This window comes from Chiloscyllium punctatum, chromosome 9 (genome assembly GCF_047496795.1).
Source record: "Chiloscyllium punctatum isolate Juve2018m chromosome 9, sChiPun1.3, whole genome shotgun sequence".
NCBI classification, from domain to species: domain Eukaryota; kingdom Metazoa; phylum Chordata; class Chondrichthyes; order Orectolobiformes; family Hemiscylliidae; genus Chiloscyllium; species Chiloscyllium punctatum.
In genome coordinates this window covers 45,905,699-45,920,327 of record NC_092747.1, presented here as the reverse complement: position 1 = coordinate 45,920,327, position 14,629 = coordinate 45,905,699, and the positions used below count along the sequence as shown (strand labels likewise).

Sequence of the window (14,629 nt, the reverse complement as noted above, 5' to 3'; positions counted from 1 at the left end):
TCGGAAAATTGCCAATGTAACACCTTTGTCTAAAAAGAGGAGCCAAACAAAAAAAAACAGGTAACTATAGACCAGTTATCTTATAGTCTATGATTAGGAAAATGTTAGGGTCTATTATAAAGGATCCAATAGCAACACATTTAGAAGTGCATAATATGATCAAGCAGAGTCAGGCTTAATGAACGGGAAGTCACATCAGACAAAATTTTCCATAATTCTTTGAAGAGATAACCAGCTGGATAGATAAAAGGGACAATGTCAGAAATCACATGATACCAGATTATAGTCCAATAAGTTTATTTGAAATCACAAGCTTTTGGAGCAGAGCCCCTTAGTCAGGTGAAGTGAGAGGGAAGCACACAGAACAAACAGTTTTTGGGCACAGAGATCAAAAGATCATACAAATGATGTGAGTGGAGTGTTGAATAATAATTCTCTGCAGGTGACCAAGGGTGTTAGAGCATGTAAGTAAATTATCAGTAGCTGAATAATAAGTGAAGGGATGATCTATAATCCGACTAAAATGAAGCAGAGAAAAAAAATTAAAAATATAATGGTGCTGGAGACAAACCAAATGACTAGAACAACATGGAACAAAAACAGAAGCTGCTGGGAAAGCCCAGCAGCATCTGAAGAAAAACCAGAGGAAGGGTCACCGGTTGCGAAATATTAACTCTGATTTTTCTTCACATGTGCCACCAGACCTGCTGAGCATGCCCAGCAACCCGTCCCTGCTCCTGATTCACAGCATCTGTTGTTCTTTAGGTTTTTATTTGACTGGAATAACATGATAGGTATATGTGTCTCATGCCAAGGGTCTAACTGAAATAATAAGTTATCCAAAACTATATAAACTAAATTAAGGTAGAGAGATCATAACAATTTATCAAGATGGTGTCAAAACAAGACAGTAAAGAAGATTTTAGAGATACAGAAGTGTGGTGGGGTCACATGTAGTGTGACATGAACCCAAGATCACAGTTGATGCCATCTTCCTGGATATGAAACTTACTATCAGTTTCTGCTCGCCAATTCTGCATTGTTGCGTAAGGCTGCCTTGCAGGATGCTTAGACATTTACAGCAAACTACCTAGCCTTCAGAAGAACATCGACCACAACACCACAAAATCCTTCCACTCTGCATGACATGTTAGATAATCTACATGGATACTACCATCACACAAGGAAACATCACCCACCATGTAAACTGCAGATACTCATGTGACTAAGTCAATGTTGTCTATCCCATTTTCTGCAGGCAAGGATACCCCGAGACATGGTGTGTTGGCAAGACCATGCAGATGCTACGACAACAGATGAATGGGCACTGCACAACAATCACCAGACAGGAATGTTCCTCCCAATCAGGGAACACTTCAGCTGTCAAGGACATTCAGCTTCCAACCTTCGGGTAAGCGTCCTCTAAGGCGGCCTTTGAGTTACATGACAATGCAGGATCGCAGAGCAGAAACTTATAGCCAAGTTCCGTACCCATGAAGATGGCCTCGACCACGATCTTAGGTTCAAATTGCACTACATATGACCCTACCACACTGTTCTGTATCTGTAAAATCTTCCTTACTTACCTGTTTTGACACCACTGATAATTTTTTATGATCTCTCTACCTTAATTAGTTTGTTTGGTTTTGGATAACTTATTAGTTTGGTTCAACCCTCAGTATGCGACCCTTGTACCTATCATGTTATTCCAGTCAAATATAAACTGAAAGAACAGTGGATGCTGTGAATCAGGAGCAGGGGCAGGAGTTGCTGGGGGTGCTCAGCAGATCTGGCAGCATCCGTGAAGAAATATCAGAGTTAACATTTCAGGACCGGTGACCCTTCCTCTGGTTTTTCTTCACAGATGCTACCAGACCTGCTGGGCTTTTCCAGCAGCTTCTGTTTTTGTTATTTCAGTCATTTGGTTTGTCTCCAGCACCACCTTATTTTTAATCTTCTGTACTTACCTCTCTGCCCCATTTAGTCGGATTATAGGTCGTCCCTTCAGTTGTTCTTTCGCTACTTTACTCACACCATCTAATACACTTGGTCACCTGCAGAGACTTACTGTTCAACACTCCACTCACAGCATTTGTATGATCTTTTGATCTCTCGGCCCATAAATTCTGTGTGCTTCCCTCTCACTTCACCTGACGAAGGGGCTAAGGTCCGAAAGTTTATGATTTCAAATAATTCTGTTGGACTATAGCCTGTTGTTGTGTGATTTCTGACTTTGTCCACCCCAGTCCAACACCAGCACCTCCACATCATAGATAAGAGGGAAGCAGTGGATTTAATATTCTTGGATTTTCAGAGGATATTTGATAAGGTGCTATCCATTAGGTTAATTAGCAAAATCCATGGTGCTGAAGGCATTATATTAGCATGGATCAAAGATTTGCCAACTAATAAAAGACAGATAGTTGGGGTATAATAGGGACATTTTTAGGATGTAGCCAGTGGAGTGACACAGGAATCAGTGGTGGAATGCAATTATTTATAATTTATATTCATAATTTAGAGGACTTAGATTAGGAAAGTGAATGTATTATAACTAAGTTTGTGGGTGACACAAGAATAGGTGAGAAGGCAATTGCTGAGGATGACAGAGAGAGTCTGCAGAGGGGCACAGACAGGTTAAGCGAGTAGGCAAAAACTTAGCATTCATCACTGCTCCATATGTCTATGAGGAATCTCACAGCCAAGCTTCACCTGGTCTTCATGAAATGACTACTTTGTAGCATGGGATGCAATCAGAAAACAGGTAATTAAATAATTAACTTGAAAGGGTTTTTACAAATACATTAAGGACAAAAGGGTAACTAGGGAGAGAATAAAGCCCCTCAAAGATCAGCAAGGCAGCCTTTGTGTGGAGCTGTAGAAGGTGGGGGAGATACTAAACAAGTATTTTGCATCAGTGTTTACTGTGGAAAAGGACATGCAAGATATAGAATGTGGGGAAATAGATGGTGACATCTTGAAACATGTCCATATTACAGAGGAGGAAGTCCTGGATGTCTTGAAATGCAAAGAAGTGAATAAATCCCCAGGACCTGGTCAGGTGTATCCTAGAACTCTGTGGGAAGCTAGGGAAGAGATTGCTAGGCCCCTGGCTGAGATATCTGTATCATCAATAGTCACAGGTGAGGTGCCAGAAGACTGGAGGTTGGCTAATGTGGGGCCACTATTTAGGAAATGTGGTAAGGAAAAGACAGGGAACTATAGACCAATGAGCCTGACGTCGGTGGTGGGCAAGTTGTTGGAGAGAATCCTGAGGGACAGGATTTGCATGTACCTGGAAAGGCAAGGACTGATTAGAGATAGTCAACATGGTTTTGTGCGTGGGAAATCATGTCTCACAAACTTGATTGAGTTTTTTGAAGAAGAAACAAAGAGGATTGATGAGGGCAGAGTGGTGGTCTTGATCTAACTGGATTTCAGTAAGGCATTTGACAAAGGTTCCCCATGGGAGATTGGTTAGCAAGGAGAACATGGAATACAAGGAGAACAAGCTATTTGGATACATAACTGGCTTAAAGGTAGAAGACAGAGCGTGGTGGTGGATGGTTGTTTTTTTAGACTGGAGGCCTGTGACCAGTGGAGTGCCACAAGGATCGGTGCTGGGTCCACTACTTTCCGTCATTTATATAAATGATTTGGATGTGAATATAATAGGTATAGTTAGTAAGTTTGTGGATGACACCAAAATTGGAGGTGTATTGGACAACGAAGAAGGTTACCTCAGATTAGAACAGGATCTTGATCAGATGGGTCAAGGGGCAGAGGAGTGGCAGATGGAGTTTAATTTAAATAAATGCAAGGTGCTGCATTTTGGGGAAGCAAATCTTAGCAGGACTTATACACTTAATGGTAAGGTCCTACAGAGTGTTGCTGAACAAAGAGACCTTGGAGTGAAGGTTCATAGCTCCTTGAAAGTAGAGTCACAGGTAATGGGACTGTGATGAAGGCATTTGGTGTGCTTTCCTATATTGGTCAGAGTACTGAGTATAGGAGTTGGGAGGTCATGTTGTGGCTGTACAGGACATTGGGTTGGCCACTTTTGGAATATTTTGTGCAATCCTGGTCTCCTTCCTATTGGAAGGATGTTGTGAAACCTGAAAGGGTTCAGAAAAGATTTGCAAGGATGTTGGCAGGGTTGATGGGTTTGAGCCAGAGGTTGAATAGGCTTGGGGCGGTTTTCCCTGGAGCGTCAGAGGGGTGACTATACAGAGGTTTATAAAATCATGAGGGACATGGATAGGCTAAATAGAGAAAGTCTTTTCCCTGGGGTGGGGGAGTCCAGAACTAAAAGGCATAGGTTTTGGGCAAGAGAGCAAAGATTTGAAAGGGACTTAAGGGGCAACTTAGGGTGATGCTTGTATGGAGTGAGCTGCCAGAGGAAGGGGTGGAGGCTGGTACAATTGCAATATTTAAAAGGCATCTGGATGGCTATATGAATAGTTTGGATTTGGAGGGACATGAACCAAGTGCTGGCAAATGGGACTAGATTAGGTTGGAATATCTGGTCGGCATGGACGAGTTGGACCAAAAGGTCTGTTTCTGTGCTGTACATCTCCATGACTCTATGACAGGCAGAAAGATTGGTTTAGAATTCAGGGTGGGCAATCACAGGACTGAGGACGAAGCTGGGTGGGGTACCATAATGACTACCTTGGGGCTCTGGCTCCAGTGTCCAAAGCTAAAAAGAACTTTATGGAATCTGAAACATCCCTACAAACTTCACTCCCCTCCAATGCACACCATATGATGCATGCGTTGAGCATAATGTCAAGGTCTGTCTTTCCATTTACCCATCTATGACACTCTTATCCTCCATGCTAACATTTGTCCCTCCACCGACCTTTCTACCCTGCATTGCAACCTATTCCCTTCACACAACCCTAATGGCCCTTTACTGCTCAACTTCTTCACAACTCAAACCAATTTATGCTCATCCCATCCACCACGTTTGGTCTTTACACCGACCATGACAACTCTCCAATATCCACTATCAGCAGGATCCTTGCAAAGATGAGACAAAATAAAGGTCTAAGTGCATAAAGTGGTCTCAAATCATAAAAGCACATTAACTACACTTATATTTTGTCAACAGAAACACTTCATAATAAACTTCAAATGTATGCACACAATAAAAGCACAGGTAATTGAATTAATTGATAGTCCCATTTTAATGAGTCTATAACCATTTGTAGCTATCAAACAAACTTTGAAACAGCAGGCATCCTAATGAAATAGTAGATGGACAAAAAGTCAATCATGCAGCAGTAATCCAGTAATAAAATCACTCCAACTTATATCAGTGTTAAATAACAGACAGACAATCACTACTTTAAAAAAACTCCAGGAATTTTTTTCAATGATTTAAACAGTAGACTTTTTAATGCCTCAAGAGCTTGACAACTCCCTTTGACAGCTTTGCTTGATAGGTCCCTTTGATAGATCTTCTTGACATTTTTCACAAGTCCTGAAACAGTGCCTAAAATATTATAGAGTCATCGAGATACGCAGCATAGAAGAAGGCTTTTGGCCCATCGAGTCTGTGCTAGTCAAAAGCAACCACCTAACACTTCTAATCTCATTTTTCAGAATTTAGCCTAATGTATGCCTTGGCATCACAAGTGTACATCTAAATCATTAGGTTTCTATCTAAATGGGGCCATCCCCATAACTGAGAACTAACTTTGTTATCCTGTGTTTATTTCTAATTTTGTTCATTTACTAACATGCTATTTTTGAATATTGAATATATTAACAAAATAACTCTGACTGCACCTTCAGCATTATTTCCCTTGGAGTAACTGGCATTCTGCTTTTGAAATGAAGGAAATGTGTTCTGAGGAATAGCTCATTATTTGCAGGTGAAAGAAGAGGAAGCTAGACTAGCTTCCCCACTGTGCCAATACCAAACAGACTGTTACGCAATTGGCAAGCAGGGAATGAGAAATACTTCTACTGGGCCAGACCATGTCAGTTATTTCCTTCCTCTGAAATGACCACACCACAAAAGAATTTTAAAAAGTCACCATAATGACAAAATTTTACTATCAGGGAATACAAGATCTTGAACTTTTGCCCTCCAGATTGCAGTGCCAAGACTTCTACTGAAAAGATGCTACTGGTATCTTTACTAACTACAATTACGTAAAGATTCCACAAAAAAAAACTGCCACATGCAGATAAATAATATCAAATGGTGGAGACGTATTAAAGCTTAATATTTTCAACAATAGTTGACAATTATCTTATGTGGTTTGTGTAGAGATAAAATACAACCTGATGAGAATAATTTACTAGAATGGTCCACTTAACGACATGTTGCCATCCATTTTGCATTTTCTGGTCAGCATCTTTGTAGCTAGTATACAGAATTTAAAGCAATTGCGAGTCTGTTTGAAAAATATTTGATAAATAAAAATGGAATATTTAGATTAGATTACTTAGTGTGGAAACAGGCCCTTCGGCCCAACAAGTCCACACCGACCCTCCGAAGAGCAACCCACCCAGACCCATTCCCCTACATTTACCCCTTCACCTAACACTAGGGGCAATTTAGCATGGCCAATTCACCTAATCTGCACATCTTTGGACTGTGGGAAGAAACCAAAGCACCCGGAGGAAACTCACGCAGACACAGCAAGAATGTGCAAACTCCACACAAATTATATTTTGTTTTTTCTTTCATTTCACGATAGGTAATATGTAGAACAAAATGCAAGCTATGCATTTTACAACATGCTTAGGCAAGTAGATACTCCTTTCAGTTCTTTTGCTTGGACCTTGAATGGAACTGTTTCGGGTCATACTGTCAATCAATGGGGTTATAACTTGCAAAGACTTGATCAGGAATAGAAAACAATTTGTTGTACTTAGTAAGTAATTAAAAGTATTTACATTTCACAAGATAACAAGTGCTTACTGCATCCTAATTACTTTCAGAAACTTTTTTTTTGTTGGACTTGATTATAGTGTTTAATGTATTTTTCTCTTCATGTTACAAAGCCTTTAACATACTTCGATCACAATCAAATCATAAATGGTAACAAAATATTTTGTGATACATGCAATTTTGGAATAACACAAAAATTTAATAAATTCCATAATGACTGTAAATTGCCTTTATCAAACCTCAAACGTGTTGACAAAACAGCCTTAAACTGATGTTTTGAACAATCATCTCTTCGATTTATAATTGCATATGGAATACAAAGGAATCTTTCTCTAGTATAAATATATTTAAAAAGTATAAACATAAACATTAAGGCATTGATGCCATTACTAAAGTTCTACATTTATGATGACTGCTCAGTAGCTGTTATAACAATGGGTGAAGGAATATGGCAAGTAAATCAACAAGCAACAAGGACACACTGATGCCAAAGTGTATTAGTTACCCAGAAGAAAACACCACTATAGCCATGTAACGCACAGTTGAAATATGACTGCAGGAACTACATGATAATAAGTCAAAATATACCATAAAATATCAAAATCTCAGGATCTTGCTATGGCAGCCACCAAAAAAATGTGAACTTGCAGACTCCAGCTAGAAAATCAAAAGGATCTAGTAACTAAATATATTTAATTATCTGTTTATTCTATATGGAAAAATAATTAATCAATTGTGTTACTAAAGCAAGCAACACAATTTTAAAATCAAATCAAACATCTGAAATACAAAATAATGAAAACTACATCAGCTAACATCTTAACTGAGTAAATCACACTATTCATACTAGCGTTTGTTAGTACCAAATTTAATATACAAGGACTATCCAAACAAGCGTTTTTTTGTCACAGCAACTGCAAACATGTTAAATCCCCCATAATCTTAACCTACTGTGTACACAGCTCAAGGAACCTGTGAAGTTCTCAAGCACAAATTAAACTGTTACTTTTAAAACAAATTTATCAGAATAATTGTCTGTTAATTTATCCATATAAAATTAAACGTTAACGTTTTTATTACAAAGACTATACGAATATTGCACATTAAATAACTGGAGTTAGTTTAATATTATTTGCTTTGCAAATGTCTCGAAGAGTTAATCAGGTTTATGAGGAAAAACAGAAACATGTAGAGAGATACAGTCGAAATGCATGCAATCCAAAAAACGTGTGCGAGTTTTCCCGGTCCAAAATAATCGCTATCAACAATGTTGCTGTGTGATCTTTAAGGCATCAGGAAGACACAGCAATTCAGTAAAATTCTGCTTTATTTTGGGTGCATAGGGGAACCTGTTTTTTAAACATGAAATAAAACATCGGCTCGCATTTTGGATTACATGTGCAGATTGCTGATTTTGGACGCAATTACACAATGTGTACAATTAAACATTTTGTGGGTCGTTAATAGTATGTATCAAAGCTGGTAGTAACATCAACATTAGTGATGACTATGGCATTTAATAAATAGGAAAAGGTAAAGTTAACTAAAAAGTACTCGGTCATTTCAAAGCACCTTTTCCAACAATAATTGACTGCATTGAAATATTAATCCACCGTTTTTGGTTGCAATTTTAAAGACTTCAGTCGAAAATGCAGGCGATCTAAATTTTTCAAGAAGTACGAACGCAAATTTAAACCCCATTAAGCTCTATACTATAGATCTAACCCAATCGCCAAAATTACCGATGACAGAATAACGAAAGCATGCAAGCTCCAGCGCTGACTATATTTTGCGGCCCTGATTCAGCAGACATCATCGGCTATCCCAAGCTGTCATCGTCGAATCTTTTTGGCCATTTTGGACAGCCTTAACAAAAATATTCGGTTATCTTTCACCTGCTTTTTTTCTTTTACCCACCTACCCACCCCACCCAGAAATAACAGTCAAGGGCATTAGGGGAACTCTCCGAGAGTCGAGTCGCCCTCAACTGATTCGGGCCAAAGAAAGTTCGTGAACGATCCCCCTTGCGTCGCTGAGAATCCAGTTTAAAAACACAACTTCCCTTCAAGTTAATGGAGAGAAACGATGACTTTTTTAAAAAAAATAATAATCGGTGACAGCGCAAGGGGGGGGTTTAAGTAATACGTTACCACTGCTACTAAAAAAAAAGTCTTTCTCATCAACTGTACCTTAAAACAGGAATGTCTGCCCTGAAATGGAGTAACTGCACGCAGTTTCTAACCGTTGTACCCTCCCTCCCTGTCTCTCTCTCTCTCTCTCTCTCTGTCGAAGTTATGCGGATCGGAGCCAATGGAAGGCCACCCGAACCGACAACCCGCATTCCGCAGCCAGGAGAAAATACATTTCAATCCTGGATAGGGGAAACCCGTCTTCACTGAGCGACCCACACCAGCAAATGTCACAGGAAAGCCCTAGCATAAACATGATCAGCCTAATAAACGACCAGCAAGCATCACAGGGCAATAATATTCAACGAACCTACGCCTCACAGAATGCATCTTGTATTCTACAATAACAGAATTATTGATGTAAAATCTGGGCCTTTAAACGTTATACAACCTAAACACGGTAATACAATATCATCACAGAAAGGTCAGTCTTATGCTTTTCCTTACTTTCGCCGTTTAGATGAGTTGGCGTTCCCACGAGTTTATTTTTAATTCCTTTCAGTGTTTGCCCACTTGTTAAAATGAAGCCTGTATCAGGGCTCAGAGCTGCGATCAAAATCTATTTTCTCCTCACCGCTCCCAACGCCACAGAATGTGGGCGGGGCTCCCGACCTTCCTGATTGACAACTGCGCGTCGCATTGTTTTCATTCCATCGCGGTCACGTGGCAGTGCGAGCGCGGGTGCGTCGCTGCGCTGGCATTCCAGGAGGGGGCGGGGCGGCATCCTGGTCGTGGACTTTAATGACTGATTGCTCCATATCGAGTCCTACCCTTGGCCTGCAGTGCCCTTGAGCCAACATCGACATATGAGGAAAAAAAACAACCAGACCTTGTGGTGGAATAAAAATGTTCAATGGAAATAGCGTTCAGTTTGTTCATGAATGCTATTTTTCAGAACTGAAGGGCGCTATTATGACCATTAGGCGACTAATGGTTCTTCCAAAGAGGTTTCTAATTGATGTCAGTTTCCTGCTCTTTTAACATCGCCATGCATTTCCTTTCAATTTTACATGCATTTTTATAATTTCCCTTTGAAAGTTACCATTGGATCGACTACCACCAGGCTTTCCGTGGTTGTATTTATAATCAGAATTATAAAATCTTCACAGTCCAGAAAAGGCCATTTGGCCCAGAGTCTGCACTGACCCTCCAAACCCAGCATCCCACCCAGGCCCCACCCTATCCCTGTAACCCTGCATTTGCTATGGTCGACTCACCTAACCTGCACATCTTTGGACCCTGGGAGGAAACCAGACCATCCAGCGGAAACCCATGCAGATACAGGGAGAACATACAAACTCCACAAAATCACTCAAGGCTGGAATCAAACCATGGTGTTGTTGCTTGTGAATTATAAAACTATCTAAAATATAAAGAACAAGTAATTTTATACATATTTAAGAACTTTTACAACATGGAAAATGCCTATTGCCCATCATGTCCACATCAAGCATCTACCTATTCTAATCTAATTTTCCAGTGTTTGGCCTGTAGCTTTGTGCAAGTGCTCATCTTAATACTTCTGAAATGCCTTGAGACAGTGAGTTCTGTATACTCACCTCATCTCTTCGTTAAAAAAAAAGTTTTTCCTCAAATTCTCTCTAAACCTCGTGCTCCTTCCCTTAAAATTGTGCCCCTGAATACCAACCTTTCTACTTAGGAAAAGGTTTCTCATTAACTTTGTACACCTCAATTAAGATCTTCCCAAATCTTTTCTGTTCTATTCTAAGGAAAACAACCCCATTCTCTATAGTTTCTCTTCACAGCTGAAACTGCTTTCCAGGTAATATCCTGGTAAATCTACCTCCTTCCCAAGATCCACAAGCTTGACCACCCTGGCCGACCCATTATCTCAGCATTCTCTTGCCCCACTGAACTCATCTCTACCTACCACGACACTGTCCTATTCCCCCCTAGTCCAGGAACTCCCCACATATGTTCGAGACACCACCCACGCCCTCCACCTCCTCCAAGACTTCCGTTTCCCCGGCCCCCAATGCCTCACCTTCACCATGGATATCCAATCCCTCTACACCTCCATCCGCCACGACCAGGGCCTCCAAGCCCTCCATTTTTTCCTCTCCAGATGTCCCCAACAGTACCCTTCCACCGACACTCTCATTTGTTTGGTCGAACTGGTCCTCACCTTTAACAATTTCTCTTTCAAATCCTCCCACTTCCTCCAGACCAAAGGCGTAGCCATGGACACACGTATGGGCCCCAGCTATGCCTGTCTCTTTGTTGGCTACGTAGAACAGTTGATCTTCCGTAATTACACCGGCACCAGTCCCCACCTCTTCCTCCGCTACATTGACGACTGCATTGGCGCCACCTTGTGCTCCCGCGAGGAGGTTGAGCAATTCATCAACTTCACCAACACATTCCACCCTGACCTTAAATTTACCTGGACCCTCTGTGACACCTCCCTCCCCTCCCTGGACCTCTCCAGTTCCATTAATGATGACCAACTTGACACTAACATTTTTTACAAACCTCCCACAGCTACCTGGATTACACCTCTTCCCACCCTACCTCTTGCAAAAATTCCATCCTGTATTCCCAATTCCTCCACCTCCGCCAGATCTGCTCCCAGGAGGACCAGATCTACCACAGAACACACCAGATGGCCTCCTTCTTTAGAGACTGCAATTTCCCTTCCCACGTGGTTAAAGATGCCCTCCAACGCATCTCATCCACATCCCGCACCTCCGCCCTCAGACCCCACCCCTCCAACCATAACAAGGACAGAACGCCCCTGGTGCTCACCTTCCACCCTACCAACCTTCGCATAAACCAACATTTCCGCCACCTTCAAAAAGATACCACCACCAGGGATATATTTCCCTCCCCACCCGTTTCCGCCTTCCGCAAAGACCGTTCCCTCCGCGACTACCTGGTCAGGTCCATGCCCCCCCCCTACAGCCCACCCTCCCATCCTGGCACCTTCCCCTGCCACCACAAGAACTGTAAAACCTGAGCCCACACCTCCTCCCTCACCTCTATCCAAGGCCCTAAAGGAGCCTTCCACATCCATCAAAGTTTTACCTGCACATCCACTAATATCATTTATTGTATCCATTGCTCCCGACGCGGTCTCCTCTACATTGGGGAGACTGGGCGCCTCCTAACAGAGCGCTTTAGGGAACATCTCCGGGACACCCGCACCAATCAACCACACCGCCCCGTGGCCCAACATTTCAACTCCCCCTCCCACTCTGCCGAGGACATGGAGGTCCCGGGCCTCCTTCACCGCCGCTCCCTCACCACCAGATGCCTGGAAGAAGAACGCCTCATCTTCCGCCTTGGAACACTTCAACCCAGGGCATCAATGTGGACTTCAACAGTTTCCTCATTTCCCCTTACCCACTTCACCCTAGTTCCAAACTTCCAGCTCAGCACGGTCCCCATGACTTGTCTGGACTTGTCCTACCTGCCTATCTCCTTTTCCACCTATCCACTCCACCCTCTCCTCCCTGACCTATCACCTTCATCCCCTCCCCCACTCACCTATTGTACTCTATGCTACTTTCTCCCCACTCCCACCCTCCTCTAGCTTATCTCTCCACGCTTCAGGCTCTCTGCCTTTATTCCTGATGAAGGGCTTTTGCCCAAAATGTCGATTTCGTTGCTCCTTGGATGCTGCCTGAACTGCTGTGCTCTTCCAGCACCACTAATCCAGAATCTGGTTTCCAGCATCTGCAGTCATTGTTTTTACCTCCTCTGCATCCTGTGTAGTGCAATCATATCCTTCCTAGATTGTAGTTTCCAGAACTGCACACAGTACTCCAGCTGTTGCCTAACTAACCCTTATATACAACTCTCCTTGCTCTTGTATCCAATGCCTTGACTAATAAAGGCAAGTATCCTATATGCTTTCTTAACTACCTAACCAACTCATCCCATCATGGATATGCACACCAAGGTTTCTCAGTATTTCTGAGGGTCCTACCATTCTTTCTTGTTACTTCTTCCAAAATGCATCACCTCAAACTTTTCAGGAGTAAATTCTATTTGATCCTGTTCAGGCCATCTATATTGTCCTGTAGTCTAAGGTTTTTCCTCCTTGCTGCTTATCACACTGCCAATGTTTATGTCATTTGAAACTTACTGATCATACCATTTACATTCATAACTAGATCATTAATATACACCTTAAATAGGCAGGGTATGAGACTGGACAGAAAGTTGCAGTCAAAAATCAGTGTTTGGTCATCAGCCTCTAGTTCATGCTGCTAAGCCAATTTTTCAATTTTCCAAATTGTCCCGGATCCAATAGGTTCTTAGCTTCTTAACTAATCTGCCATGTGAGACGTTATAGCTCTACTGAATATATAGATGATACAAAAATTGCCATGTGGTTGATATGGAGAATGATGTAAACCGTATGATAATATCAATGCATTGGTTAGGTGGTCAAAATGGCAAATGGAATTCAATGTAAAGCAGGATGCATTTGAGCTGAATAAACAAGAAAATACAGAAGGGATTACATTGAAAGATACTTTGAACATCTCATTAATACTAAAGAATACAGGAGAAGAATTAAGTACCATCACCATCACAGTTGAAGTAACATTAGACAAAGAAATAGTGCTAAAGGCAGATAAGTCCCTGGTGTTGATGGCTTGCATACTAATATCCTAAAAGAAGTAGCTACCTAGATAGTGAATGCATTGGTTTTAATTTTTCAAAAATTATTAGATTCTGGAGAATTACCAAAGGATTGGAAACTTGCCAATGTGACACGCCTTCTCAAAAAGGGAGGGAGGTAAAAATCACGGGACTATAGGCCTAACTATCTATTGTTGGAAAAATGTTGGAATCAATTATTAATGAAGAAATAATAGGATATTTGGAAAATCATAACCTAATCAAGGAGAGTCAACATGGCTTCATGAAAGGAAAATTATGACTAATTTCTAAAAGTTTTTCAAGGAAGTCTCAACCAGAGTCCAGAGTGAAGAGAGCAGAACCAACAGATGTGTTGTATTTGGACTTCTAGAACATGTTTGACAAGGTACCTAACAAAAGATTAAAACATAAGAGTCCATGTTGACTTGGATAGACAATTGGCTAATGGGCAGGAAAGAAAGTTCAGGGATAAGCGGTTATTTTTCAGACTGGCAACCTGGGACCAGTGGGCTCCCACAGAGATCAGTGCTGGGACCACAATGCAATACATATTAATGACTCGAAGGAAGGAAGTGAATGTAGTAAAGCTAAATTTGCAGATGACACAATAATACATGCAAGGACAAGTTGCGAAAGGGATACAGTTTACAGAGAGGAATTGATAGGTTAAGTGAGTGGGCAAGAAGTTGACAAATGGAGTTGCAAGATTTGAAGTTGTTCATTTTGAAGGGGGGAACAAAAGAACAGAGCATTATTTAAATGTAGAAACACTACAGAAAGCTGCAACACAAGAGACTTTGGATGTTTGCGCATGAAATACAGAAAGCTAGCACATTGATGCAGCAGATACTCAGCAAGGCTAATGGATTGTTGGTTTTTATTTAAAAGGTGTTGGAGTATA

General features: G+C 41.3%; 1 protein-coding gene across 6 annotated transcripts in view; it reads right to left on the bottom strand.

The window, feature by feature from the left end:
• Window positions 1-9,700, bottom strand: part of xpo4 (exportin 4) — a 249,078-nt gene extending 239,378 nt beyond the window's left edge. For 3 of the 6 annotated variants that reach the window (XM_072577412.1, XM_072577417.1, XM_072577414.1), the window contains exon 1: window positions 9,544-9,700. The gene's annotated coding sequence lies outside the window, so the exon portion shown is untranslated. Of the gene's footprint in view, window positions 1-9,096; window positions 9,213-9,543 lie in introns of those variants that run through there. The other 3 variants (XM_072577413.1, XM_072577415.1, XM_072577418.1) reach the window with 2 other exon arrangements.
• Between the last annotated feature and the right edge of the window lie 4,929 nt (window positions 9,701-14,629).